Consider the following 26182-nt stretch of genomic DNA (forward strand, 5'->3'; position numbering starts at 1 on the left):
CAGTTTTGGATACTTTTCCTTCACAAGGCATTTGATTTTTAATAGATGTATGATTTCTTTTTGGTAATATAGATGTAACATAAATATGTATGTAATGATATAGAAAAGGAACTCAAATTATTAGATAAAATAAGAGTTGTGTATAGAAGAATGGAGACTACTGACAGAAACACTTTGAAATGAGGCAACATAGTCTGAAGATCCCCTTGGATGTACTACTACCATTTATCAAGTGCTCTTGTGTGTGTGTGTGTGTGTGTGTGTGTGTGTGCGCGCGCGCTAGGCATAACATTAGATTAGTACTGTATCCAGTACTCATGTAATGACCCTGAAAGTAACTCTTATGATAAGACAACTGCTGATAAGGGAGCTAGACAACTTACCAGAGGTCATGTATCTAACTGGGTAGAAGAGTCATCCATGGTCTAAATCCTCGATTTTTGGGCTCTAAACTTGTACTTTATAGAGGTTACTCTATACTCTGCCATCTGTTTGCATTTCATTATGAAGATAAAGATCTTAACATTTTCCACATTTAATTTTTATCTTATTTTATTTAAATTCAATTAATTAAGGTATAGTTAATTAGTCTCAGATGTAGAGTTCAGTTATTCATCGGTTGCATATGACAGCCAGTGCTCATTACATCAAGTGCCCTTCTTAATGCCCATCCCCCAGTTACCCCATTCCCCCACCCCCCCCACCCTTCCAACAACCCTCAGTTTGTTTCCTATAGTTAAAAGTCTCTTATGGTTTGTCTCCCTGATTTTGTCTTGTTTTATTTTTCCCTCCCTTCCCATATGCTCCTTTGTTTTGTTTCTTAAATTCCACATATGAATGAAAATATATGATAATTGTTTTTCTGTGATTGATTTATTTCACGTAGCAGGATACCCTCCTGTTCCATCCACGCTGCTGCAAATAGTAAGATTCCATCCTTTATTGTAGCTAAGTAACATTCCATTGTGTATAAATACTACATCTTTTATCCATTTATTTGTTGATGGCCATCTTGCCTCTTTCCATGGTTTGGCTATTGTGGACATTGCTGCTACAAACACTGGGGCTTAAGCACAGATAGATTTGTCTCCGTATGAAACCTGGAGCTGATATTTCATGGAGATTTGCTGATGGCCACTGTGCAAGTGCCTTGTCATCGTCTTATTTAATCAACACAGCAACTCCACGAGGAGGATTAAAAAGCACCTTTAGTTTACGGGCAAAATGCAATGATGTTTAACCAGATCACTATTTGTTCTAATTTAGGAATCTCCAAATGTCTGGTGGCATAGAATATCTGTATAAATTCTTTCAGTTTATAATCCATGAGAGACTGTGTAAATGTAAGAACATATTGACATTTATAAAACTATGCAAATATTGAATAGAAAAAGATTAAACAGAGATGTGAATCATATACCATTAATAGCTTTCCTAAAGCACTGTGAACATTTCATTGAGATAAATGTATCATTGGTAACTGCTAACTTTGGAGAAGCTTTATTATTATTATTTTTTTGCTTGCTTTATTATTAGGAAGGTGCAGAGACTAGTCCAATAATTTGGACTTTCTGACTCCTGGCCCTGAATTCAGGAACTGGTGTTATATACCCTGATGTCCTTCCTCCCTCCCTCCTTCCCTCCCTCCCTCCTCTCCTTCTCTTCCTCCTCCTCCTTCTTAATCTCTTTGCAAGAAATATCTTGGCAGGACAAGAAATTTGTCCTTAGCAGAACCGCCATCTTCCAGTAATTTGCCAAAATGACCAGCACAAAGGAAAGAGGAGAGGTACCCACTATATATTCTCTAGGCCTTTTAGAAAACATGGAGTTGTTCCTTTGGCCACATACATGCGAATCCATAGGAAAGGTGATATTGTGGGCATCAAGGGAATGGGCACTGTTCAAAAAGGAATGTCCCACAAATGTTACCATGGCAAAACTGGAAGAGTCTACAATGTTACTCAGCATGCTGTTGGCATTGTTGTAAACGAACAAGTTAGGGGCATGATTCTTGCCAAGAGAATTAATGTCCGCGTTGAGCATATTAAACACTCAAAGAGCTGAGATAGCTTCCTGAAGCGTGTGAAGGAAAATGATCAGAAAAAGAAGGAAGCCAAAGAGAAAGGTACTTGGGTCCAACTGAAGCACCAGCCTGCCCCACCCAGAGAAGCACACTTTGTGAGAACCAACGGAAAGGAGCCTGAACTGCTGGAACCCATCCCTTATGAATTCATCGGCATGACAGATGTAAAGAAAATAAAAGACCTCAGGATTGTAAAAACAAAAACAAAAACAAAAAAAGAAAAAAGAAAAGAAAAAAGAAATTTGTCTTTAAGAAACACAAATTTTTCATATTCACATTTCATTTTCTACTTTTTTTTTGTAGAAAATAATCCCAAATACTTATCATGGTGTTAATCTATTACTGTCACCTTCCTGTATCTTGCCAGGAGAGAATGTTGGAATTCATGGGTAGAGATGTGTAGGCACCTATGTTGTAGGAAACCAAGGATATCTAATTTAAGATTTGTGAGGTTTGGGACCCCTGGGTGGCGCAGCGGTTTGGCGCCTGCCTTTGGCCCAGGGCGCGATCCTGGAGACCTGGAATCTAATCCCACATCAGGCTCCCGGTGCATGGAGCCTGCTTCTCCCTCTGCCTGTGTCTCTGCCTCTCTTTCTCTCTAAAAAAAAAAAAAAAAAAAGATTTGTGAGGTTTAGGTGAATACATGTGTTAGGTACCTTGTCTGGCCTTTCTAACCCATTAATTACAATCTATGTATCTATTCTACGTATCTATTGGTTCTAGAATCTTGCCGGATCAGTGCATTGGAGAATCAGAGTTGGGAAGGACCTATAGAGATGATCATGTCCAAATTCTCTTTCAGCGAAGTTATCTCTTTCACAACATCCCTGCTGTACAATTGTCCAATTGTAGGGCATTGTCTGTGCCTCCTTGGACTCTTAATGACTAACAGTGTGTTAGTTTTTCTAGGGCTGCCGTAATAAATTACCACAAACTCTGTGGCTTAAAACAACAGAAATTTCTTCTCCCACAGTTCTGGAGACTAGAATACTGAAATTGGCATCTAGATGAGGATCATTCCTCATTACCTCCAGCTTCTGGTAATATCTGGAGATATTCTTTAGTTGGTGGTAGCAAAACTCTGGTCTATGCTTCTGTTGGTGTTTCTCTTCTTATGGCTGTCTTCCCTTCTTATAAGGATACTGGTCATATAGGATTAAAGGCCAACTCTAATGAACTCATCTTAATTTGGTTACCTCTTCCAAGACCCTGTTTCCAAATATGGTCACATTAGAGATAGCAGGTGTTAGGACCTCAGCATATCTTTGGGGTGGGGCTCACAATTCAATCCATAACACACAGTATAACTGAAAGAGCTAAATGATTTGCCTGGGTGTAATCATTGCTCGTACTTCTGTTCTTGGCTCCTTGACTAAGAAACCTTCACATTTATCCAGTCCTGAAGCTTAGCCCATTATTCTTTCATTGTGATCCCCCCTCCCCTACTAGTCTGACCTGGTGTTACAGGGAGATCCCAGATCCAGTCTTACCCCAGACTTACCCCAGATCCAGTCATAGCCATTCCAAAAAGCTTTTTCTCTTGTAGGATAGGCTAAACTGTTAAAAGCTCTTTTTTATCTTTGGTACAAAATCTGAGTCTGTATCATTTCCAGGCTTTGGTCCTATTTTTTTTCCCTGTAGTAACAAATAAAACCAATACATTTATGCTTACAATCAATGCTATATTTTGTATCACTATAATTTACAAAGAGATTTCATATTGTCAAATTAAACCTCAATAAAAATACCTGTAGATTAACAAAATGAATTGTCCATGGTCATATGACCTTTGAGCTGCAAAACTTGGATTGCTTGAAAGTCAGCTGATTCTATGGCCAGTTCTTTATATTATGGCTTAATTGTAGTCCTCTTCCTTACCACACTTTTATTTATTTACTTTAAAATTTTTAATTAAAAAAATTTTTTTTAACAGTGAGAGAGAGCACAAGCAGGGGGGAGGAGCAAAAGGAGAGAGAGAAAATCTCAAGCAGGTTTCATGCTCAGCGTGGAGCCTGACACAGCTTGATCTCACAACCCTGAGATTATGACCTGAGCCAAATCAAGAGTCAGTGGCTTAACTAAGCCACCCAGGCACCTCATTATCAGACTCTTTTAAATATTTGACCAAACATTCACATATCCTACTTTCTAGTAGTTTCATTCTTAGTTTTATTCCTAAGATCAACTTTTGTACAAATAAATATTCTATGAATACATATTCACATATATTATGAGAATATTCTTGGCAACAGTATTCACAAGAGTAAAAACCTAGGAAAACCTAACAGCCCATTGACAAGAGGTGGGCATAAGAGTATACTTATTCAATGGACTACTATTTAGCAGTCAAAATTATTGAACAACAGCTTTTAGGATGGATAATACAAATATAATGTTAAAAGAAAAAGTTCCAAAAGCATTCATTAAGTATGATACCTTTTATAAAGTAAAGAATAAAATAAAATTAAAACTCTACTCTCAGGCTTACTTGGAGATGAGATCTAATTATAAAAGATGAAAGGAAGGGGTAGATAAACACAAGATACAGGAATGTGGTTTAAGTTTAATGCAACAGGGAAATGCATGGTAATGAGCACATACTGGTATCCAGTTACTATAACTGTGTAACCACCCAAAACTTAGTGTCATAAAACAACCATTGAATAATGTTTACAGATTCTATGCATCAGAGATTGGGCCAAGAAACAATGGGGATGTCTTACGTTTGCTCTGTGGTATCTGAGCCTCAACTGAGAAGACTGGAAGGATGGGCTGAGTTTTTGGCAGTTGGGAACTGGAATCATCTGGAGATGTTAAGCTGTTGATGTTGGCTAATGGCTGGAACACCTATTTGTGGCCTCTCCACATGGATCCTCAGTGTGGGAAATTTGAGCTTCTTCACTTCATGATGGCTGCATCCCAAGAGCAAACATCCGAAGGAAAAAAAAAAGTGCATGTCATCTTTATGATCTAGTGTAGTTGTATAGTGTCACTTTTGCCAAACACTATTGGTCAAGGCAGTTTCAATGGTTCAGTTTCAAGAGGAGGATACATAGAATTCACCACTCCACCTGATATAATTTCAATATCATATTATAAGAATGGGAGTTAGTTTTGTAGCCATCTACCAGAGATACCTTGTGGCCACTGCCAGAGTAGAAGTAAGTTATTTCCAAGTTCTTATTTTCTTTAGGGTGGTGGGTTCATGGGATCTTGCTACATCATGAAAAACAGACAAGCAAACAATCAAGCATAAAAATAAATAATTAAGAACACTTGAGGATCAGTGAAGACAATGTGTCTTAAACTAAGTATTATGATTCCTATTCTTTATGTCTTTGGAGTCCAATAAATAAATAAAAACAAACATGAAGCTTATATTCATCTCCCTCAACTTAGATGCCCCAAATCTCTTAAATCTTCCTCATCTGGTGTGCCTTTAAAACTTCTCACCGGGCAGCCCGGGTGGCTCAGCAGTTTAGCGCCACCCTGAGCCCAGGGCCTGATCCTAGAGACTCGGGATCGAGTCCCACGTCGGGCTCCCTGCGTGGAGCCTGCTTCTCCCTCTGCCTGTGTCTCTGCCTCTCTCTCTCTCTCTCTCTGTCTTTCATGAATAAATAAATAAAATCTTAAAAAAAAAACTTCTCACCATCTTTGTCATTCTCTCCTCAACATTCTCCAATTAATCAACATTTCTGTTAAAGCGTCACATTGAGAGGGTAAAGATGGATTCTAGCTAATGCAGAATACAGTGGACTATTTACTCTTATAAACCTATATGGAATATTTCTATTAGTACTAAGATTTACATTAACTTTTTAAGTAACCATCTCATATCATAGGCTCATACTGAACTGAGGTCAGTTGAAACCTTTGCATTATTTTTTTCATGCTGTGACCATACCATATTTTTCATGTCATTGAACCCAGATTCTCTCATCTTGAATTTTTAAATTGTTTTAATGAATCTTATATAGTCATTTACATTTCTCTGTGTTAAATCTTAAATAGATTGCTTTCAGTCCATTTTTCAGAACTTTGAAATAAAGTAGAATGCCCATTGTATTATCTAATGTATTAACTGTCCTCACCAATTTTGTAACCTTTACAAGTTTGATTAGGATGCTGATTATGTTTTGATCTAAGTTGATCAGAGCAGATCAAAGAGTAAGACCCTGGTGGGTTTAGGATAACATGATTTGTTTTTAGTGATTCCAGGCTCGCTTGCTTTTTTTTTTTTTTTTTTTTTCTTTCTTTCTTTCTTTCTTCTTTCTTTCTTTCCTTTCTTTCTTTCTTTCTTCTTTCTTTCTTTCTCTTTCTTCTTTCTTTCTTTCTTTCTTTCTTTCTTTTTCTTTCTTTCTTTCTTTCTTTCTTTCTTTCTTTCTTTCTTTCTTTCTTTTTCTTTCTTTCTTTCTTTCTTTCTTTCTTTTTCTTTCTTTCTTCTTCTTAGATTTTATTTATTTATTTGAGAAAGAGAAAGAGAGCAGAAGCAGGGGGAGGGGGAAGAGTGGAGGGAGAGGGAAAAGCAGATGCCTTGCTGAGCCAGGGAGCCCAAGGTGGATGGGTAGGGGGGCTCAATTCCAGGACCCTGAGATCATGACCTGAGAGCCAAAGGCAGACACTTAACTGACTGAGCCATCCAGGTGCCCCCAGGCAGAGACACAGGCAGAGGGAGAAGCAGGCTTCTTGCTGGGAGCCTGACATGGGATTAGATCCCAGGACCCCGGGGATCACGCCCTGAGCTGAAGGCAGATGCTCAACCATTGAGCCACCCAGGCATCCCAGCTCTCTCTCTCTTTATAAAAGGTAAACAATTCATTGACTTATTTCCCATTTCAAGAGAAGGTAGATGTCATATTTGCCCATCTATGGTTTTTAGAATCTATTTGAATTCATTTCTTCATTCATTTATATAATTCATTCATTCACTTACTCATTCATGTTACAGATGCTATACTAGGTACTGGCCATAAAAAAACAAATAAGATGCAGTCTTTAACTTTAAAGATCATGTATTTTGTATCTCCTGCTCCCCACTCCTTTGAAAATCAGGGCTTTGCCTATCTTAGGTCTTCTGGTACAGCTTCATCATCTCTCTTAAAATGCCTAAAATGGGATCAGATTTATAAATGTTGTATTGGCAAGACAAGGGTAGGGTAAGAAGAGGGCTGGGCATTGCCACCTTACTGAAGCAAGTCTTTGTGGAGAAGATGTAATTTTAGGAAGTCTTAAAACATTTGATGAGTTTTGATTAAATCTTGACTGAATTTTGTTAGATTTGACATAATACAGAAATATAGTAGACTTAGAACTAATTATTAACTTGTCCTGAACCACGTAGTAAATGTAAACATTTTCACTGCTGTTGGAATAAATCTTAGGATGTGAAGACCAGCATGCATCTCTCACTAAAACTAGTTTTAGTTTTTTCTTTTTAAAGATTTTATTTATTTATTCATGAGAGACACAGAGAGAGAGAGAGGCAGAGGCAGAGGCAGAGGCAGAGAGAGAAGCAGGCTCCATGCAAGGAGCCTGATGTGGGACTCGATCCCAGGTCTTTAGGATCACGCCCTTCAGCCAAAGGCAGGTGCTGAACCACTGAACCACCCAGGCATCCCATCAGTTTTCTTTAAAAAGGAATTAAACTTACTAAATTTTCCACTGAAAGTTTTATTTTGATATTCTGTATGTGTACATAATACTAGACTAACAAAAACTCTCTGGAAACAGTGCCTCAGGCATTGAAGAAACAAAGTTTACACATTTTATTGCTGAACCTGCTTTTTTCTTCAAAGCAGAAACTTTTTACTGCCTGGTTGTGCTCCATTATTGTACTAATAAATCTATAGAGGTTGTAATTGAGATTTTTACTAGAAGTGAGCCAAGTTTAACTCTTTCCCCAAATTTAAGTGTTAGCATTATAATTTCACCACTAAGGTGGACTTCATTTTACCACTCAGTTATTCCTTTCAAGTTAAGTGTTGCCTGTTATGCAAGGTGCCTACGTGTGTGCATTTTGCTGCTGTTTTCTTACTTGTCTGCTCCTTCCCCATCATCTAACAGTTTATTCTTTCAGAGTGGAAGAGAGAGAAAAAAAAAACATTGTCATGGTTCCCTTTCCTTATTTCTGTTGTTTCTCTTACCAAAGATAAGTATAGGCCAAATTGAAGGTTGTGAGAAGCATTGGATTTGGGATGACTTTAGTGATAAAGTGGTTTTTCTTATGGCTTCTTGGAAGCAATCAATCATTGAGAGATTCTTAAAGAGAAAGAAAACTGAAGTAATATAAAGAGGGTGGAAATGGTGAGGCTGTAGAAATTGTTGCCACACATTCATTTCTTCAATTACTACGCTATAATAATTATATACAATTATAATAATAATAATATAATAATTATATAATTACTAATAAAGTCCTGGATCAACTTCTCTGCCTCCAAAGAAAGTCTACTCTTTTTTCTTTTTTTAAAAGATTTTATTTATTTGAGACAGAACACAAGCCCGGGTGGGCAGAGGCAGAGGGAGAAGCACTCCCTGCTGAACAGGGAGCCCAAGGTTGGGGGGCTCAATCCCAAGACCCTGAGATCATGACCTGAGAGCCAAAGAAGACACTTAACCAACTGAGACACCAAGGTGCCCCGAAAGTCTATTCTTAGTGTTACTTCTTTTCTCTTTTTCTTGTGGGGAAAGAGGGTGAGAGGATGTGGGGAGCAGACACAGGGCCAGGAGAGATGTTGGAAAAGGAAAGGACAGGTAGAAATGGGAAGGGGAGGTGGAGGTAGGATGTATATCTGTAGGAACTGAAATGAGGTTTCTAATTAAATTCCAAACTTGAAGGCAATTTGGGGGAATATCTTGATGGCCAATACCATTTCAGACATTATGGTGTTGGGTATTATTAGGCGAATTCAGAACTTCTGAAATTCTTTCTATACTACGATAGAAAAGGAAGATGGACAATGGCTTAGAACTGGCTGCTTTACTTGGTCAATGGGATGATGAGTGGAGAAAATCAGGACATAATAGCAAATTATGATTCATTGATTTATAAATTATTATTTACTAAAATTAAATACATACCTTCTTTTGGGACATAGCATGACTCATATACTTGAAAGAAAGATGACATTTGCCTTTCAGAAAGACTCCTATAGAAGTTAATATTTTATTGTAAATATATTGACATGGTAAAATTATGGTAGTAAAGCTTCTATTTTCTAACCTACTCTTTTCAAGTGATTCATGATCTGTTGCCTGCTAGCAGATACACTGTTTATATTTAGCTTTCCCATCCTGTGTTTTTATCCTTACTTTATTTAGTCTTTAACTTACCCTCAGAAGCCTCCATTGGTGACTGAGGTTTTTAAGACAAGAAACGATTATTATTATTATTTTTCCAAAGAAAATTAATAGAAAGGGGTACCTATCTAGTCAATCTCTTTTTATCCCTTTTCTGAATAATGAATCCATTTGAAAATCTGCTGAAAGTATGGGCCTTATCTTCCTAAAATATGTATACCCAATTTTGCATACCATTTCGGAGATATAACATTTTCTTAAAGGTGCTGGCATCCCAGCTTAGTACACTTTATTTGGGATGGGAGGCAGCAAGAGTAAGAGTGAATTATGTTGTTAGGTACTAGACGTACAGATAGATCTGATCTGGTCCAGGAACAGCAGCAGACAGGTGTTGTACATCTTTGCACAGAATTCTTCTTGATGGTGTGGGAGCTTCTTTAATTAAAATATCATGAGAACAGCTGGCCGCCAGCTAGCACTGGCAACACGACAAGAATGTCAATAAATGCATCACAGAAGAAAACTTACAGCCACAGCTGTTTCTAATGGAGACTCTGAGTCTGTAGCCCTACAGACAAGAGCTTCAACTTTTCCATTCTGCTCACACTTGCTGTAGCATCTTTAATGTTGAAAATAAACTGAGAACGTCCCCAGAATTGTTTTTTTTTTTTTAAACCACTGAGGGCATTTAGACTTTGTAAAATGCTGGAAAAGTAGTTAATCCCAAACAACTCATCACATGTCTCATTGTGAGTCACTGAGAAAAAAAAAAAATGAGGTCCAGGACTCATGACTTGGTTGTGTCCTTTAGTAGACCACAATCCATCCCATGGGCAACGTGAGAGGGCTTGGCTCCAGGATGCAGTGTCCAAAGTGGGGGTCAGGGGGCGCTGACGAGCACAAGATGCGCTGCATCCCAGATGGGTCGGGAATAACCCCCGGACAAGTCAGAACACCGGTCTTCTGGTTTTATTCCCCACATTCGGCAGTCCCCCTTTCTTCCTCTCGGTTTCCTTAGCTTTGAAATGGGACTAAAGTGAGAGTGAAGTAAGAGAGTAGAGATTAAAGTGTTTTGAAACCTGGCAAATCATTGAACAATGATTTGGCAATGGAAGGCGTTATAATTTCTCCACTCTCACATAATTGGAAAATGAAAGGTAAAATATATCCTTCTAGTGCCTTTTGTAGTGTTGGTAACCTACTTTGAAGTCAGAAGAAGCTCTAAAGCAGCACAGTGTGGGAGCTTATATAGAGCAGTCCCCTCTTATCCATGGATCTGCTTTCTGCAGTCTCAGGAGGGGTCAGCTGTGGTTTGGAATCAGGTAATCCTCCTTCTGAGGAATCCTCCTCAGGTCAATAGCAGCCACAACTGCGCCTGCGTCATTTACCTCACTTCATCTCATCACATAGGTATTTTATCATCTCCCATCATCAAAGGAGGGTGAGTACAGTACAATAAGATGTTTTGAGAGAGAGCAGGTTCACATAACTTTTATTGCACATATTGTTCTGTTTTATTATTAGTTATTGTTGTTCATCTCTTATTATGCCTGATTTGTCAATTAAACTTCATTATGGGTAGCTCTGTATAGGAAAAAACATAGTATATATTGGGCTTGATGCTATCTACAGTTTCAGGCATCCACTGGGGGTCTTGGAACATATTCCCTGTGAATAAGGAGGGACCACTTTTCCTGGAGGGGAAAGAAGGATTTGAAAATGTAAACAAATAGTGTAACTACAACACATTCCCTTTATCCTTTTCTCAAAATCTCTGAGTAAAGTCTGTTCTACAGTCTTGATTAGACAGAAAGAAGTTAGCAATTCACCTGAATGTAAAGGGAAGAGAATGAAATTTTTGAAGGCTCATTATGTACCAGACACTTTACATATTTTATCTCATATTATCCCTACAACCACACAAGAAGAAAGTAGTATGGTTCTTATTTTACAGATGAGAAAGCTGCAGCTTGGTGAGGTCAGGTGGCTTTCTTACCACTCAGATTTGTGTCAAATCTAGGATTTAAATCCAAGTCTGTCCAACTCCAAAGCATATGTTCTTCCTACATACAATACCACATTCTGCTCAAGTCATTTTATTGTGAAATAAGGACAGATTTGACTAGATATAGTAAAAGGCATAGGCCAATTCATTTACCAATTCTTTTTTTTTTTAACTTACCAATTCAATAAGCCTTTCTTAAATATGTGTTATATGTGGGACACTATGCTAAGTACTAGAAATACAAAGATGCAATTAAGAGAGCACTTGTTCACAACAAAAGCTTCTTGAATTCATCTACATTGATCAAAAAAAAAAAGAGAAATTCATTTTAAAAAAAGATGGAAGCAACTCCCATGTATGATTCAAATTTTTTAATTAACAAGGAGTTTTTATTTCATGAAGTCTCTCTATTAATAAGGGTCATCTAGAACTAAGAGTTTCTACAAATATCTTGAGATCTCCATCTCCAAATCTCATGCCACATCTGAAGTTTTAACTGGAGTGATTTCATACACCTCCATGGTCGAAAGAGAGTCATAGTCTGTCATGTGGGCTGACAAAGACTACTCAAATTTCAGAGCTGTCTAGTTGGCAGGAACCAGGAAAGTCTTGAATTAGTTAGATTCAAGTTCAATAAATTAAGATTAAAACGTCCCTGAATTTTGAACCGCTATGCTGTGAGACAATGTCTTAGTATGTCGGTAGAGCTGTATTTTAAAAAGTATTTATTTTGGCTCGAGCTAATGGGGATTATCATCACTGCCTAGACATTTTGGACTTTGTTTCAGAAGGAATTCCAAATATTACCTATAAGAAGCAAACTCTAATCTTTTAACGACAAAATGTATCCCCAAAGACTAAGAATAATTTAAAATGGCAAAATAAACACAATGCTTTTTACTTGAGGGATCTGCCAGCAGAGGGCAATAGTAGTTTTCACACTTTTCCTAATGCCTCTACTGATTGTAAACCATTAAATAGCTATTTAGTAGAAATCTTAGGTTGTAATTTGTTGCTGTCGTTCTACACAAAAAAGACCAGTAACAAAGTGGAAGCAAAGAGAAGGCATAATATTGATTATTAAAATTCCAACATCTCTGATAAGAATTAATGAAAACTCTAGAAAACTCACAACCTTTAGCTCAATCTTCATAGCTTTGCATTAGTGGAAGACAAACACTATTACTGAATTTTCCATATGAGAGTTCTGAGGCTTACTTAAGATTGGTAAATATTGGATTTGTGAAAAGTAAGATCAGGAACATTAAAATATTTTTGATTAGTTGCTGGTTGAATTTAATGAGCCACTTGATAGAAATAGTCACCAAAAACTGAAACCATGATTTTCATTGGGCTGAATTCAGTTGAGAGATATAACACAAATTGTGAGTCAATAGGCATCTGGAGGTCTATGAATCATATTTTGTCAATTTTGGTGTGCAGTTATTTTATCATCGTTTATTTTGTTCCTTACATAGGATGATAGCAGCAATGTTGGGAGTTTGAGTTAGTTGGCATAATGCCATTTTTTTCAACATCTGTTAAATATGGTTCTAATTTTATACTCCGTTTCAGCATATAGCTAAATATTTAGCATTAAAAAATGCCCTTTGGGGATGACTGAATGAGTTTTCATGCTTCCAATAATTCATTGTGCATTTCTGTTTAGAAAATCAACTTTAAGGCATAAACTACAAGCCCAGTGGGAAGAAACCTTTTTCTGTGCACTCTTGATGTTTAGTTTTTTGGCTAGCCTAGAAGTCACAGCAAAGGAAATTTGCAGAGATATTTTATATGTAGTACAGAAAATCCTCTACTGAGAGACTTGGGATTAGCCACAGTGTGAGTGGAAGGATTTTGCTGAAATTTTGTCCATCACATCTCAGCAAAGTTTTCCCACTAGAGTCATTTATAGGTTAAGGCAGCTCAAGTGCCATAAGAAAATAACACACCTGATCTATCATCAATAAGATGTTCTGTTTGAGCAGTTTTTCTAGAGAAGGATTTAGGTTTACGCGATCTTGACACTTTTTTACCACGTTGACTAAGGGCTACAAGGCCACAGGCTGGTATTGGGCTGGATTTTGTCACTAATACCATAGTCAAACTAAGTCATAGACATGCTGATGACTCTGGTTTCATTAACAGGCTGCTCTGATTGAGATAACAGTTATAATTTACTATAAATAGGATTTTTTTAAATAATCATGAATCTCTTCCACCCTCGTTTCAGTAATAACACTATACTTTCTAAACTTTGCTTGAGCAGCAATGATTTGCCATATGGCAGTGAGCAACAGTAGCGTTATTGCTTTAGGGTACATTTTCAATGTTTATTTATGCTATATAATGTCTTTAGTCTGATTTCCAATAGGCCCAGTAGAATTTATTTCAGATGTTCAGTCTTTGAAGTTTAAGACATTACTCTGCTGGTAAAATACACTCGTGAATTACCATGAATTATTTAATTCACTTCATTGTATGAATGACAAATGACTAATAAAAATTAGTTGGAGTTTCTTGATGGTATCCTATTCATGACTCATTAAAAATGGTTTGGGGGCTACTTTTGCCATTTATTTGTTTTATTTTATAAATAGCCTCTTTATTTTACAATAGTTTTAGATTTATAGAAAAATTATGCAGATAGAACAGAAAGTTCCCTTATACTCTATTCCAGTTTCCCCTACCGTTAACATCTTTTATTGTTATGGTAGATTTGTTACAACTAGTGAACCAATTAACTAAATATTAACTGAACTCCATCGTACTTTATTCATATTTGCTTAGTTTTTACCTAGTACTCCTTTCCTTTTCCAGAATCTCCTGGAAGATAGCATATTGCACATTAGGATTCTCTAGACTGTGACAAGAAGTCTTGGGGAGATTCTTAGATGGAAGATGACAGATGCTATTCTCATCTCATCATACTAGGAGTATGCACTGCAACATGACTTTTCATTGTTGATGTTAACCTTGATCACCTGGGTGGATTTAGCATTGGCCAGGTTTCTCCTTTGTAAAGTTATTTTCCCCCTTTCTTTACTGTATTCTTGAGGGCTAAGTCACTATGTGCAGCACACATTTAAGGGATGGGTATTTACCTTCCATCTTTTTTTTTTTTTTTTTTTTTTTTTTTTTTATGATAGTCATACACACACAGAGAGAGAGGCAGAGACACAACAGGCAGAGGGAGAAGCAGGCTCCATGCACCGGGAGCCTGATGTGGGATTCGATCCCGGGTCTCCAGGATCGCGCCCTGGGCCAAAGGCAGGCGCCAAACCGCTGCGCCACTCAGGGATCCCCTACCTTCCATCTTTTTGACATGGGGTTATGTATATATATTATTTGGAGTTCTCCTACATGAGGAAATAATCCTTTACTCATTCATTTATTCAATTATTTATTTGTATCGTAGTGGACTCAGGGATATTTATTTCACACTGGGTTATAATTAATATTACATTTTTAAAAATTTTTTGCCCAAATTGTTCCAACTTTGACTGCTGAGACTTCTTTCAGTTGGCTTCTATATCCCTTTGACATATCACACCGTTGTCTGTGTATGTTTGTGTATCTTTGTTTTGTTTTTGCATTTCTTTCATTTATGGCTCTATAAGATGCTCTGAGCTTATCTTGTATATTCCATATCCCAGAGTTAGAATCAGCCTTTTCTCCAAGGACTCCTGGTTTCTTCTATTGGAAATTGCCATTAGAAACCAAGATTTGGGCACTAAGTATACTGATTGCCATTGACATACCATATTGACCTGTCATTATTTCTAGGTTGTCTCAACTGACAGAGCAGGGAAATCCACATGTATATTCACCTGCATATATACACATCTCAGTAAGTATTCTTGCATATATCCATATGTGTCTATAATAAGTCAAACTTGAGTTCAGTCTATTTTTTTTGCATGTTCTTTTGTTTATTTCTTAAAGTAATAAGAGGGATATTGAGTTCCATGGGTTATGGAAAGTAAATTTGTATGCTCTGTTGTGAGCTTTGCTCAGCTTGGCTCCTGTCATCTCCCCACCCCTGTTCTACCTCAGGTAGAATCCAGTCCTTCAACTCATTGAGACACTAGACATTTGTCTGGTATTTCTGGAGGCTGAGAAGTCCAGATCAAGGTGCTGGCTGGCAGACTAGGTGTCTCCCTAAGCTCTCCCCAGAGGACCACTTGCTGGTTCCTGTGTCCCAACATGGTAAAAGTGGCACAAACTTCTGATGCCTCCAACTCTAAACCATTATCACAGTATCAAACTAGCCTCCTTTTTACTTAAATTAAAAAAAAAGATTTTTAAATGAGTATAGGCTGAAAATAAAAAAGAAAGAAGGAAAGAAGATTGGGTTTCATGATATATTCCCTTATTTCTTTAGAGGAACCTGGAATTATCTGTTATATTTTGATTAATGTGTTTTGAGTAAGACTAAGGTAGTTAAATAAAAATTAAAGGCAGAAAGCTGAATCCAGTTTATTATTATTGAAGCCAGCACCTTCCCCTTTCATTAATTGGTACAGAAAAAAAAAAATTATGTCGAAGGTTGTGACCAGCTGTAGTTCTTCTGAAAACAGAAAAAGAAGAAAGAGGCTTAAATTATATTGGAAGAAATATAAGGGGGAAATATTTTGATAAAGAGAGTTGCTAAATGTTGGAATGTAAGATAAGAGAGAAGTTAGAATTTTTCCTCTGTTTTTAAAAATTAGGACAGATTCCCAGCTGTCTAGAATAGTAGGTGTTTTCTGATTTTCAAAGTTCTTTTCCCTCCCTGAATTCGGACACTCTTTACATCTGTAATCAAAACCTTAGCCTAGAAAAGCCCTCCTTTGAAGATGTGGGAGGAAGGGGTGCAAAAGAGAAGAAATATTTCACCCTTAAAAAGAATCATACTTAGAACAAAGGTGAAAATAGAAAATATAGAAAATAGAAAATATCTACTACTTCAGCTATACTTTCATACCTTTTCATACTTTTCAATATCAAGTAAATCCATATTGGAACATTGATCTTCCCCTTTTTCATAGCTCCTGATAGTTGATAGAAAGTGGTCACAGGTACTAATGGATGTTTCCTTCTAATCAATAGATAAATGGCTGGATAGTCACAGATTTATACCATTCCCTTTTTAAAGAATTTTTTAAAAAGTTTCTTCCTGCTTAACAGTCCTTACTTCTACAACTGTTTAATTATCTATCTGGAGGTAAGTAAAGATAAGTTTTACATAGACAAAATGGTTTAAAACAAGATGGTTTAAGCAATTATTTTGACATTATAATGATTATTTTTTTCTACAGAATATTTATTTTTGTAGAAATGTCATATTCAGGCTAGTAATAAAATTATTTTGCATGGTGGCAACGGAGTGTATTAGAAAGAATCCTAAAAGTCCTAGATTTTATTCCTGGCTGTACCACATACTACTGATGTGATTTACGGCAAGCTGCTTGATGTTCTGAGTTTAGTTTACTTGTCTCTGAAATAGTTAAGAAATACTTATCTTACAAGGCTATTATGACTATTCATGTATATGAGTGCATCCGTGTGCTAAGAACAGGGTTAAAGTACTCATTAGTTAGCTATTATTATTATTATTATCATCATTATCTCATTCAGCAGTCCATTAAACATTATTGAATTCCTACAGTGTGTTGGGCAGTATGTATTTATAAAAATCAATCAAATACAGCCCTTATTAAGGAATTCATAGCATCATGGGAAAAATATAAAATTAGTTTGAACTGATACATATTTTTAAAAGATTGTATTTATTTATTCATGAGAGACACAGAGAGAGAGAGGCAGAGACACAGGCAGAGAGAAGCGGGTTCCACGCAGGGAGTCCGATGTGGGACTCAATCCCAGGTCTCCAAGATCACGCCCTGGGCTGAAGGCAGGTGCTCAACTGCTGAGCCACCCAGGCATCCCTAAACTGATAAATAATGAAGAAGAAAGCTCAGAAATAGGCTTAGGGGCAGGAAGAGCTCATTCAAGGCCAAAGAATACTTGATGGGTAATTCACAAAGCAAAAGAAACCAAGACTATAGTTCATTTCTTTTTTCCCGAAAGGGCCTATACAGTATGGGTATTATATTAATGATTAGACTCTCATATATACTATAAAGCAATTATATACTTCAAAGTTTCATTATTAAAATTTTCAACTTTATTGTGAAATAATAGGGAAAATGTGGATAGGAAACAAAAGGTAGAGAATAAAAGTGAAGGGGAGGAAGATACGAGAACCATGACAGATGATCTAACTTCTTTGTGTAAACTTCATCTTCAATTTCCTCTTCTGTGAAATGGGGATCATTCTATTAGCAACCTCATAGTTTTTGGAATAAGGATTAAAAGTTCATACATGTAAAGCACTTAAAATTTTTCCTGGGACATAGGAAGCACTCAATGATTATTAGCTAGTCCATCTGGTGTGGTGGAAGAGGAATGATTACTGGTTCAAAATAGATTGCCAGCATGATCCCAAAACTTTATAAGATCTTAGACAAATCACTCTCTGAACCTCAGTTTCTCTCTGCAAAATTAAGACCCTGGGGTAGAAAAATGATGTCTAGAATCCTTTCCAGCTTTTGAATTAGGATAAAGTTGCAGAAAAGACTGGGTATGTGGATATGGCCAAGGCCCGACTTTATGGGGACAGAGGCTGCGAGGATGGAGGCCTGAGAGGACATCTGGAGGGAGTCATTCAAAATAAATTTTAATTCTTCAACATTTTTTAAAAAGATTTTTATTTATTTATGATAGACAGAGAGAGAGAGAGAGAGAGAGAGAGAGAGAGACAGGCAGAGACAGGCAGAGGGAGAAGCAGGCTCCTCGCAGGGAGCCCGATGTGGGACTCCATCCTGGATCTCCAGGATCATGGCCTGGGCTGAAGGCGGCGCTAAACCACTGAGCCATCCGGGCTGCCCATAATTCTTCAACATTTTTTGCAGAGAGTGAGGCAGGGGGGCGGGAGGGAGGGGGATCAGGCTCCTTCCATTAAGTATTCAGTTAGGCTTTTAACTATTTTAACTATTAACTATTTTTCCCAAGTAGCGTGAGAACAGCTTATAGGTCTTCTGGTCTTTATTTTGGGAGGGGGTGGATAGCTGAGGTCCTTATAGAGAAGATCACAATTGAAACACAAACCAGAATCACGAGTCCTAGAGAACTAGGACACTGGCTGAGCCAAAAGGGAGGCTCCCTTTGGACAAGCTACCAGACACATGTTGCCTGTGTCTTCTCCCACTTGCTGAGAGCCAGTTTTCTCTTCCTTAGGCAGCTTACTTCCCATTCCATTCCAGATGATGGGAATTTCAACAATGTAAGGAGTAGGAGACTAGGCCCCTGGTGCCTTTCCTGCCTTCTGGGACTGTCCTTGCTGACCACAGGCTTTGTGGCTTCACAGAAAGTAAAAGCAGAGTGTTACATTCCCTGAAGTATTCCATAACATAGTTATTCTGTGCTTTCTTCTCTTGACATTAGTACCAAAAGAGAATAAGAATGTAAACATCTGTTTTATATAAGCTAATTCTAGGCTTTTAACTTGATTAGTATAAAAGAATATTTGATGTGATTAATTTTCCAGTTACAACACAATGGCTTTCCATTCTTTTATTGCCTTATTAAAGGAGACAAGAGAAGAAAAAAATAACCTTTTTTTTTTTTTTTTTTTTTTTAGTTTCTTAACAGTGCCAAGTATAACCATTATGGTTGGTGCACGAGTATTCTACTTTTAATTCAGTTGTAATAACAAGTTACAATGAGTAGAAGTGTGCTAAAATAAACATAAAATAATCCTGGGCCTCATTACATAGAGAACCAGACTTTCAGGGAAGGATCATTCATTGAGGATAACATCAAACCATCTAGTGATTTGCAGGAGGCAGTTTACAATAAAGCAGTGTATGTACTTACCACTTTACAGCAATCTTCAGGACTTTGTTTTAAGTCAATGTTTTTCTGAGCTACACTTTATCAGACCTAGTGTGATGTTGCTTCCAATTAGGCTGATGCCTTGAAATACTTAACCAGCGAGCAGATCTTACCTTCTCTAGAGCAGGAAGAAGAATTTCAAGAGAGAAAACTAAATCAGAGAGAGAATTTTAGTATCGACTTTGCTATAAATGAGCCACACTATTTTTAAAAAGATGTTACTTTTTCATATTCCCCCTCCCCCCAAAAAATAATATTAGTGATGAGAACCTATGTAGAGTTTTTTGAGAGCTAATTCTCTGATTGTTACCAAGACACTAGAAATGCTCTACAAAGTCTGACATTATGTATAAATCTGCAGGCAGAGATTATCTCTTTTCCACTCCCACGTTCTACCTCCTGGGACTTTCTAGGACTTTCCTGGAGGAGTTTGGGGGTCGGGGGATGGTCTAGGATAGATCTATGATAGGATAGATAAACCAAACCAGCTCCAGCTAAACCAAAAAATTCTTTCACTTCTTCCTCTTGTCCTTGTTTCTGTCCCAGAGCCTTTAAAGAGTGTTTTTGACTGTGCCTATTTGTTGCTACCTGCACAGATCTCTTCATAAAAAAGCAACTGAATAATAATAATAATTTTGATATTGTTCTCACAGTCTCTCCTTGTCTGTGTTACCCATTGCTGTTATTTTTAGCTCACACCCTCAAAATCTACAGCCTGAAGGCAGAGCTGGAAAGCAGTGAGGAGCACTGGGTTGGCAATCAGCTCCTGGATTCAAGGCCTGGTTCTACTGCTCATTGACATTGACCTTGAGACGAATTACTCAAATTCTCCAAGTTTCACTTTCCTTCGGTGAAGAATGTTAATATTATTACTGCAACCTACTCCTATTTTTCTCCTGTTCCCCAATTTGCTTTCCTTATTCTATTTCTCACTCGTTGTCTGAGTGATTTTGCTGAAATAAAACTAAGTTTTTTTTCTCTTCATCTTCAATGCCTTCAGATCTTTATATGCTCCCAGGATATGATCCAAGCTCCAAACCAGCTTTATGCAGGTACAACCTGACAGCGTCTCACCTCAGGCATCCCCTATGTGTTTCTTGTCCCTTCCGGGGCTTGTCTATGGGTGTCTTGGAGCAGGATGCCCAGGAAATCAAATCTGCATCTGTGTGTGTGAGACCCAAAAATGTGGGGTTGTTTGGGCCTCATGGGGTAAGTCACTGACCCTTGAGAATGGGAGGTGATGAAGAAGCACTTCCCCCTTTTACCACATGAACTCCCCTTTCTCCCTTGTGATGGTCTGGAGACATCTAACATCAGGGCTTTCCGTCAGTTCTGTGGGACCTGGTAACCAGTAGTGTAGAGCAGAGGCCAACTTCATAGTGTACCCTTACAAAGGCTTTTCCTTCTTCCCTACTTCATTCATCTTACCCTTCATGCCTACAGCTTGGGAATCACACCCAGACCTTCATCTCAGGCTCTGCTTTCTGGGGGAGCTTCTGCCAAAATGGTCAGATAATTTTACAGTTGAAATGAAGTTTAGAAATTGTTTAGTGTGATGGTTTTGTGAGCGAACTGGAGTAACTAGTGGCTAAAGCAAGACTAGATTCACAGACCAGTGCTCCTTCCAACCTCTAAGAGACTGTTTTAATTTTTTTTAATTTTTAGTTTTTTAAAGGTTTTATTTATTTATGAGAGACACACACACATACAGAGGCAGAGACACAGGCAGAGGGAGAAATAGGCTCCTCACAGGGAGCCCAATGCGAGACTTTATCCTGGGACTCTAGGATCACACCCTGAGTAGAAGGCAGACACTCAACCACTGAGCCACCCAGGCATCCTTAGAGACTGTTTTTTTTTTTTAATTTTTATTTATTTATGATAGTCACAGAGAGAGAGAGAGAGGCGCAGAGACACAGGCAGAGGGAGAAGCAGGCTCCACGCACCGGGAGCCCGATGTGGGATTTGATCCCAGGTTTCCAGGATCGTGCCCTGGGCCAAAGGCAGGCGCCAAACCGCTGCGCCACCCAGGGATCCCTAGAGACTGTTTTTAAAAACAAAAGCAGGAGACTAGGATATATTGTTATTTCTGGGCAATACTCTGACTTAAGCAGTACTGTCTTTTTTTTTTTTTTTTTGGCCCAACCCTTCCTACCCCCACCCTGGGCCATGCCCTTTTCCTAAGCCAGTCATTTCTCCCAATGTGTATTCTTGACTGACTGCCTGCCAAAGTCTACTTTATTTCAAAGTGTAAATAAGATTTCTGTCCACAGGCTACCTTGTCTTCAGAGATCTGCATTTCAACAGAGATCAAACTTTATTGAAAAGGAATGGAGAAAAAAAAAAAAAGAAAAGGAGTGCAGAGCTCAGGTGTGTCTCTCTTGCATTGCAAATCATGTGGTCATCAATTATATGGGACTAAAGTCGAGACATGCATCTGAGATTATGGAAAATAAATGTATATTTTATATCTATACATATATAAGTACAAATGCTTTCTGTGACACTGAATATTTCTTTTCTTTCTTAACCCTCTTTTTTTTACCAGAGTGCCCAGTGGACCTTAAGCATGTTCTTAAGTGCTACTACCCACTTAGATATCAGGATGTTAACAAAGCTATAAAAAGACCTTCTATTAACAAATAAATAAAAAAGCCCCCTCTGCTTATCTGTTTCTTCCAAAGCATTGTGTCTCTGGTGCATATAAACATAGGTTCAAACTTTCAAAACTATATCCTCAAATTCATATAATAGTAGGCATAACACTTAAGTTTTGTTGAGAGCTTGCTGCATTGCTAGGCATGGCACTAAATGAAGTATAATAATTTTTAAATTTTATTCTTAGGCAAAGAAAGACAATGATTCTAGAAAGACTGGAAACAAATGAGGCAGGTTCTAGGATTATCCCTGTTTACCACCTTCGAAGAGTTTCCAGGTCATGATGCGAGGAGGTGGAACTAAGGTAGAACCTAGAAGGCTGCCTAAGTTGAGAAGATGGAGCTGATTGTTTAGGGAGACTAAGAGGATAGGGTTTGCAGGAGAAAGAACCAGAAGGAGCCATGTAGATAGAAAACCTCAGAGATCTTAATGGAGTCCTTCTTGTATATTCAGCTAAGTACTGACCAACATATACATGTTAGAAAATTGCCTGAGGCCCAAGAAAGAACCACTTGAAATGAATAAAGGTAACTATGCCTACACTCACATGGGGATAGGTCTGTCCCCACCAGTCAGACTGGAAAACCTCTTGATTCACAGAGTATTGGTAGAGTGACAGATGGGTCTTTGCTCAGTAGTGGGAAATAACTAGTTCTAGAATGAAAACTGTTTTGGTCTGACCCAACAGATTTTGAAAGTAAGTCCCAAAAGGATCAGACTGTTTCCAAATAACTTAACTCTGCCCCTGAAATAAATACAAGAATATTTGTAGGAATACAAAAATATCCTGCACCCCAAAAGTAAAATTCACAATATCTGACGTCTAATCAATGAGGCCTGAAAGGAAGCAAAAGAATATAAATCATGACAAGCAGAAAAAAATCCATTGAAAGTGATGCAGAACTGACACAGATGTTAAAATTACCAGTTGAGGACATTAAAACAATTACTATAATTGTATTCATACACTTAAAATGAGACATGGAAGATATAAAAAATCCAATTCAAGTTTCTAGCAATGAAAAATACAATGTCTGAGATGAAAAAAATACACTGGATGGGACATAATAGAATAGATAGTGGAGAAGAAAAGATGGTTGAACTTGAAGAAACAGCTGTGGAAACTATAAAGAAATGAAACCCAATGAGAAAAGAAAATAATAATTAAAGAAAAAATGAATTGAGCATCAGTGAGCTGTGCAACAAATTCAGGTGGCCTCAGATATGTGATTTGGGTTCCTTACAGGAAAGACGATTTTCTGGAAGAAATAAAGACCCAAAGTTTCCAGTTTTGATGAAAACCATATACTTACAGATACAAGAAGTTTGATAATCCCTAAGTATAAGAAATATGAGGCAAATCATACCAAGGCAAAATCATTTTTTAAAAAGATTTTATTTATTTATTTGAGAAAGAGAGTGAGATAGATATAGAGAGAGAGCACAAGCAGGAGAGAGGGGTAGAAGGAGAAGCAGACTCCCCACCGAGCAGGGAGACTGATGCAGGACTCCATCCCAGGACCCTGGGATCATGACCTGAGTCCAAGGCAGATGCTTAACTGACTAAGCAACACAAGCACCCCTCCACGGCATAATCATAATCAAACTGATTAAAAATGGTAATAAGAAAACAAATGCATTAGAGGAAAAAGAAGATGTAGTTTATATAAAGTAAGAATGTAAATATGATAGAGATTTCTTACTGTGAACAAGGCAAGCAAGAAGACAGTGAAGTAATATCTTTAAAGTATTGGAAGAAAAAAAAAAAAACCCTGTCCATATGGAATGTTCTACCCAGCAAAAAGAAAAAAAAAGTCTTTCAAAAGCACAGAAGTGAGATTTTTTTCAACAGCAGAACTGCACTACAGGAAATATTAAAGCAAGTCCTTCAGGGAGAAGGAAAATGATATCACATGTAAATCTGGATCTGTACAAAGAAGTGAACAGCATCAGAAATGGTGAATACAATGGTAAATATATTAACTTTTTTCATATATACATCTCTTCAAAAGGTAATTGTCTATTTAAATAAAAAATAACACAACATACTATGGGGTTTAAACTAGAGTAAATGTGAAATAAAATGGATGACAATAACAAAAAGGTTGTGAGGGGGATAATGGAATTAATACAATTCTGAAGTTATTTTACTCTACATGAAGAGGTGCTATTCTTTGAAAGACAATTGTGATTGAGTTTATATACTATGAACCCTGAAGTAAGAACTGAAATAAAGAGTTATAGCTAATAAGCTAGCAATGGAGATACAAGGAATCACAAAAGAAAGCATAAAATGGAGAAAAGAAGAAAGAACAGAGGGAACAATTAGAGAAGAAATAGCAAGATGGTAGATTTAAATCTTACCATATACATAATCACATTGAATGTAAATGGTCAAAACAGCCTAATTAAAAGGCAGAGATTATTTGATTGCCAGAAAAAAAAAAAAAAAGCAAGACCAAATTGAATGATGACTATAAGAAACACACTCTCAGTATAGACACAAATAAGATAAAAGTGACAGGTTAGAAAGGGATAGATCATGCTAATACTAATCGAAAAGCTGGAGTGGTTATATTATTAGCACCAAATACATTTCAGAGCAAATAATATTACTGGAAGTAATGAAGATAACTTCATAATGATAAAGGTGTCAATTAGTTAAGAGAATAAGATAACTGAATGTTTTTGCATCTAATTATAGGGCTTCAAAATGCACAAAGCAAAACCTCCCAGAATTACAAGAGGAAATAGACAAATCCATGATTATAGTCATCGATTTTGACTGATAGAACAAACAGGCAGAAAGCAGTAAGGATATAGAAAATTGGAATAACGGTATCAAACAACTTGACTTAATTGACATTTATAGAACATTCCACCCAATGTTTTTTATAGAACAAACATTCTTTTTAAGTGCTCCTGGAACATTGACCAAGATGGATCATTTAATCCTTATTGGGTAGGTACTATCATTCTTAGTATTTACAGCTGCAGTAAATGAAGGTATGAAGTCAGGTAACTTGCTGGAGACACAGAGTTATTAAGTGTCACCGCTGGGCTTTGAACCCGGAGTATCTCTGACCCAGAACTCTTAATCACTAGGCTCTGTGACCTTCATTGAACACCTGGGACAGCTCAGCTCTCAATGAAAACTTTAGGCCTTAGAATGCAATCCTTTTTAAATAAACAAAGGAGTAGGCTACTCAAATAGCATTCTGTAAATACTTCTTGGAAAGGAAGTACTTTCCCCATCTCCTCTCATATTCCCACTCAGCCCAAATGGCCTGTCTGCTTCCTTTAAGTGACATGACTTATAGGTATCATAAACTCAGGTCCTACTGCTGCTAGGTCTAAAAAAGAAGACAGTTGCAGAATATAAAATGCTGATGGGAGCTGGCTCTTCCTTAGGCTGCGTCTGTGTGAGAGAGATGGGTGGTCTAACACACAAAACGGGGGTGGGGGGTGGGTGGGTTGGGAATCAAGATGCACACTTGCCCCTCTTTAGAATGCCAGGATCCCAACAACAACTCCTTTTCCACAGAGGAAATAACGTTTTCATTAAAATGAAGCAAAGACTCCCTAGTTTATGGTTGATTTTCTTTGTCTCCCTTATCTCTGTTATTGGTTCTAAAACGTATATAATAATTAAAGCATGGAAAAGCTTTGTAATGTTTTCCAGGGCGAGGTTTCCTTACTTATCAGCAAGAAAATGCCACGGAGGGGGAACACCTTTTTAATGGGATCTTTGGCTGAGGCTTGGCACATCGTTGTTCTGTAGGAGGAAACGTGAAATGGGGATATTATTCTATCCCACCATGCTAGGAGGAGGTTTCAGACTGCTCGGGGTCACGAATCTGGACGATGAGATTTTAGCAATCAGTTTTCAGTGTGCGCTGTTTCTCGGTCCTGATCCACTCCCCTGGACCTCCATCCCGTCTTCACATCCAGCGGCCTTGCCTTCTACCACCTTTCCTCACGACAGTCGGTGGCTCCCCGGTCCCCGTCGAGTCTCTCACTCCCCGCTCCCCCCCCACCCCCCAACCCCCAGCCCCTTTCCTTTTCTTCCCGCGTCTGGCCCTTGCAGCTTTCTCCTTCCTCCCGCTGCAGTCCCCGAGGAGATCAAAGAGTGACAGCGAGAGGCTGCAGCCGGGAGAGACATTCCCAGCTCCCCCTCCCGGCTGGGCTGAGCTGCGGGC

General features: G+C 37.8%; 1 pseudogene; it reads left to right on the plus strand.

Moving 5' to 3' along the window:
- Positions 1-1093: 1093 nt before the first annotated feature.
- On the plus strand, positions 1094-19536 carry LOC125755383 (60S ribosomal protein L21-like; annotated as a pseudogene).
- Positions 19537-26182: the final 6646 nt, after the last annotated feature.

The sequence above is a fragment of the Canis lupus genome, chromosome 7 (assembly GCF_003254725.2).
Source record: "Canis lupus dingo isolate Sandy chromosome 7, ASM325472v2, whole genome shotgun sequence".
Taxonomy (NCBI): domain Eukaryota; kingdom Metazoa; phylum Chordata; class Mammalia; order Carnivora; family Canidae; genus Canis; species Canis lupus.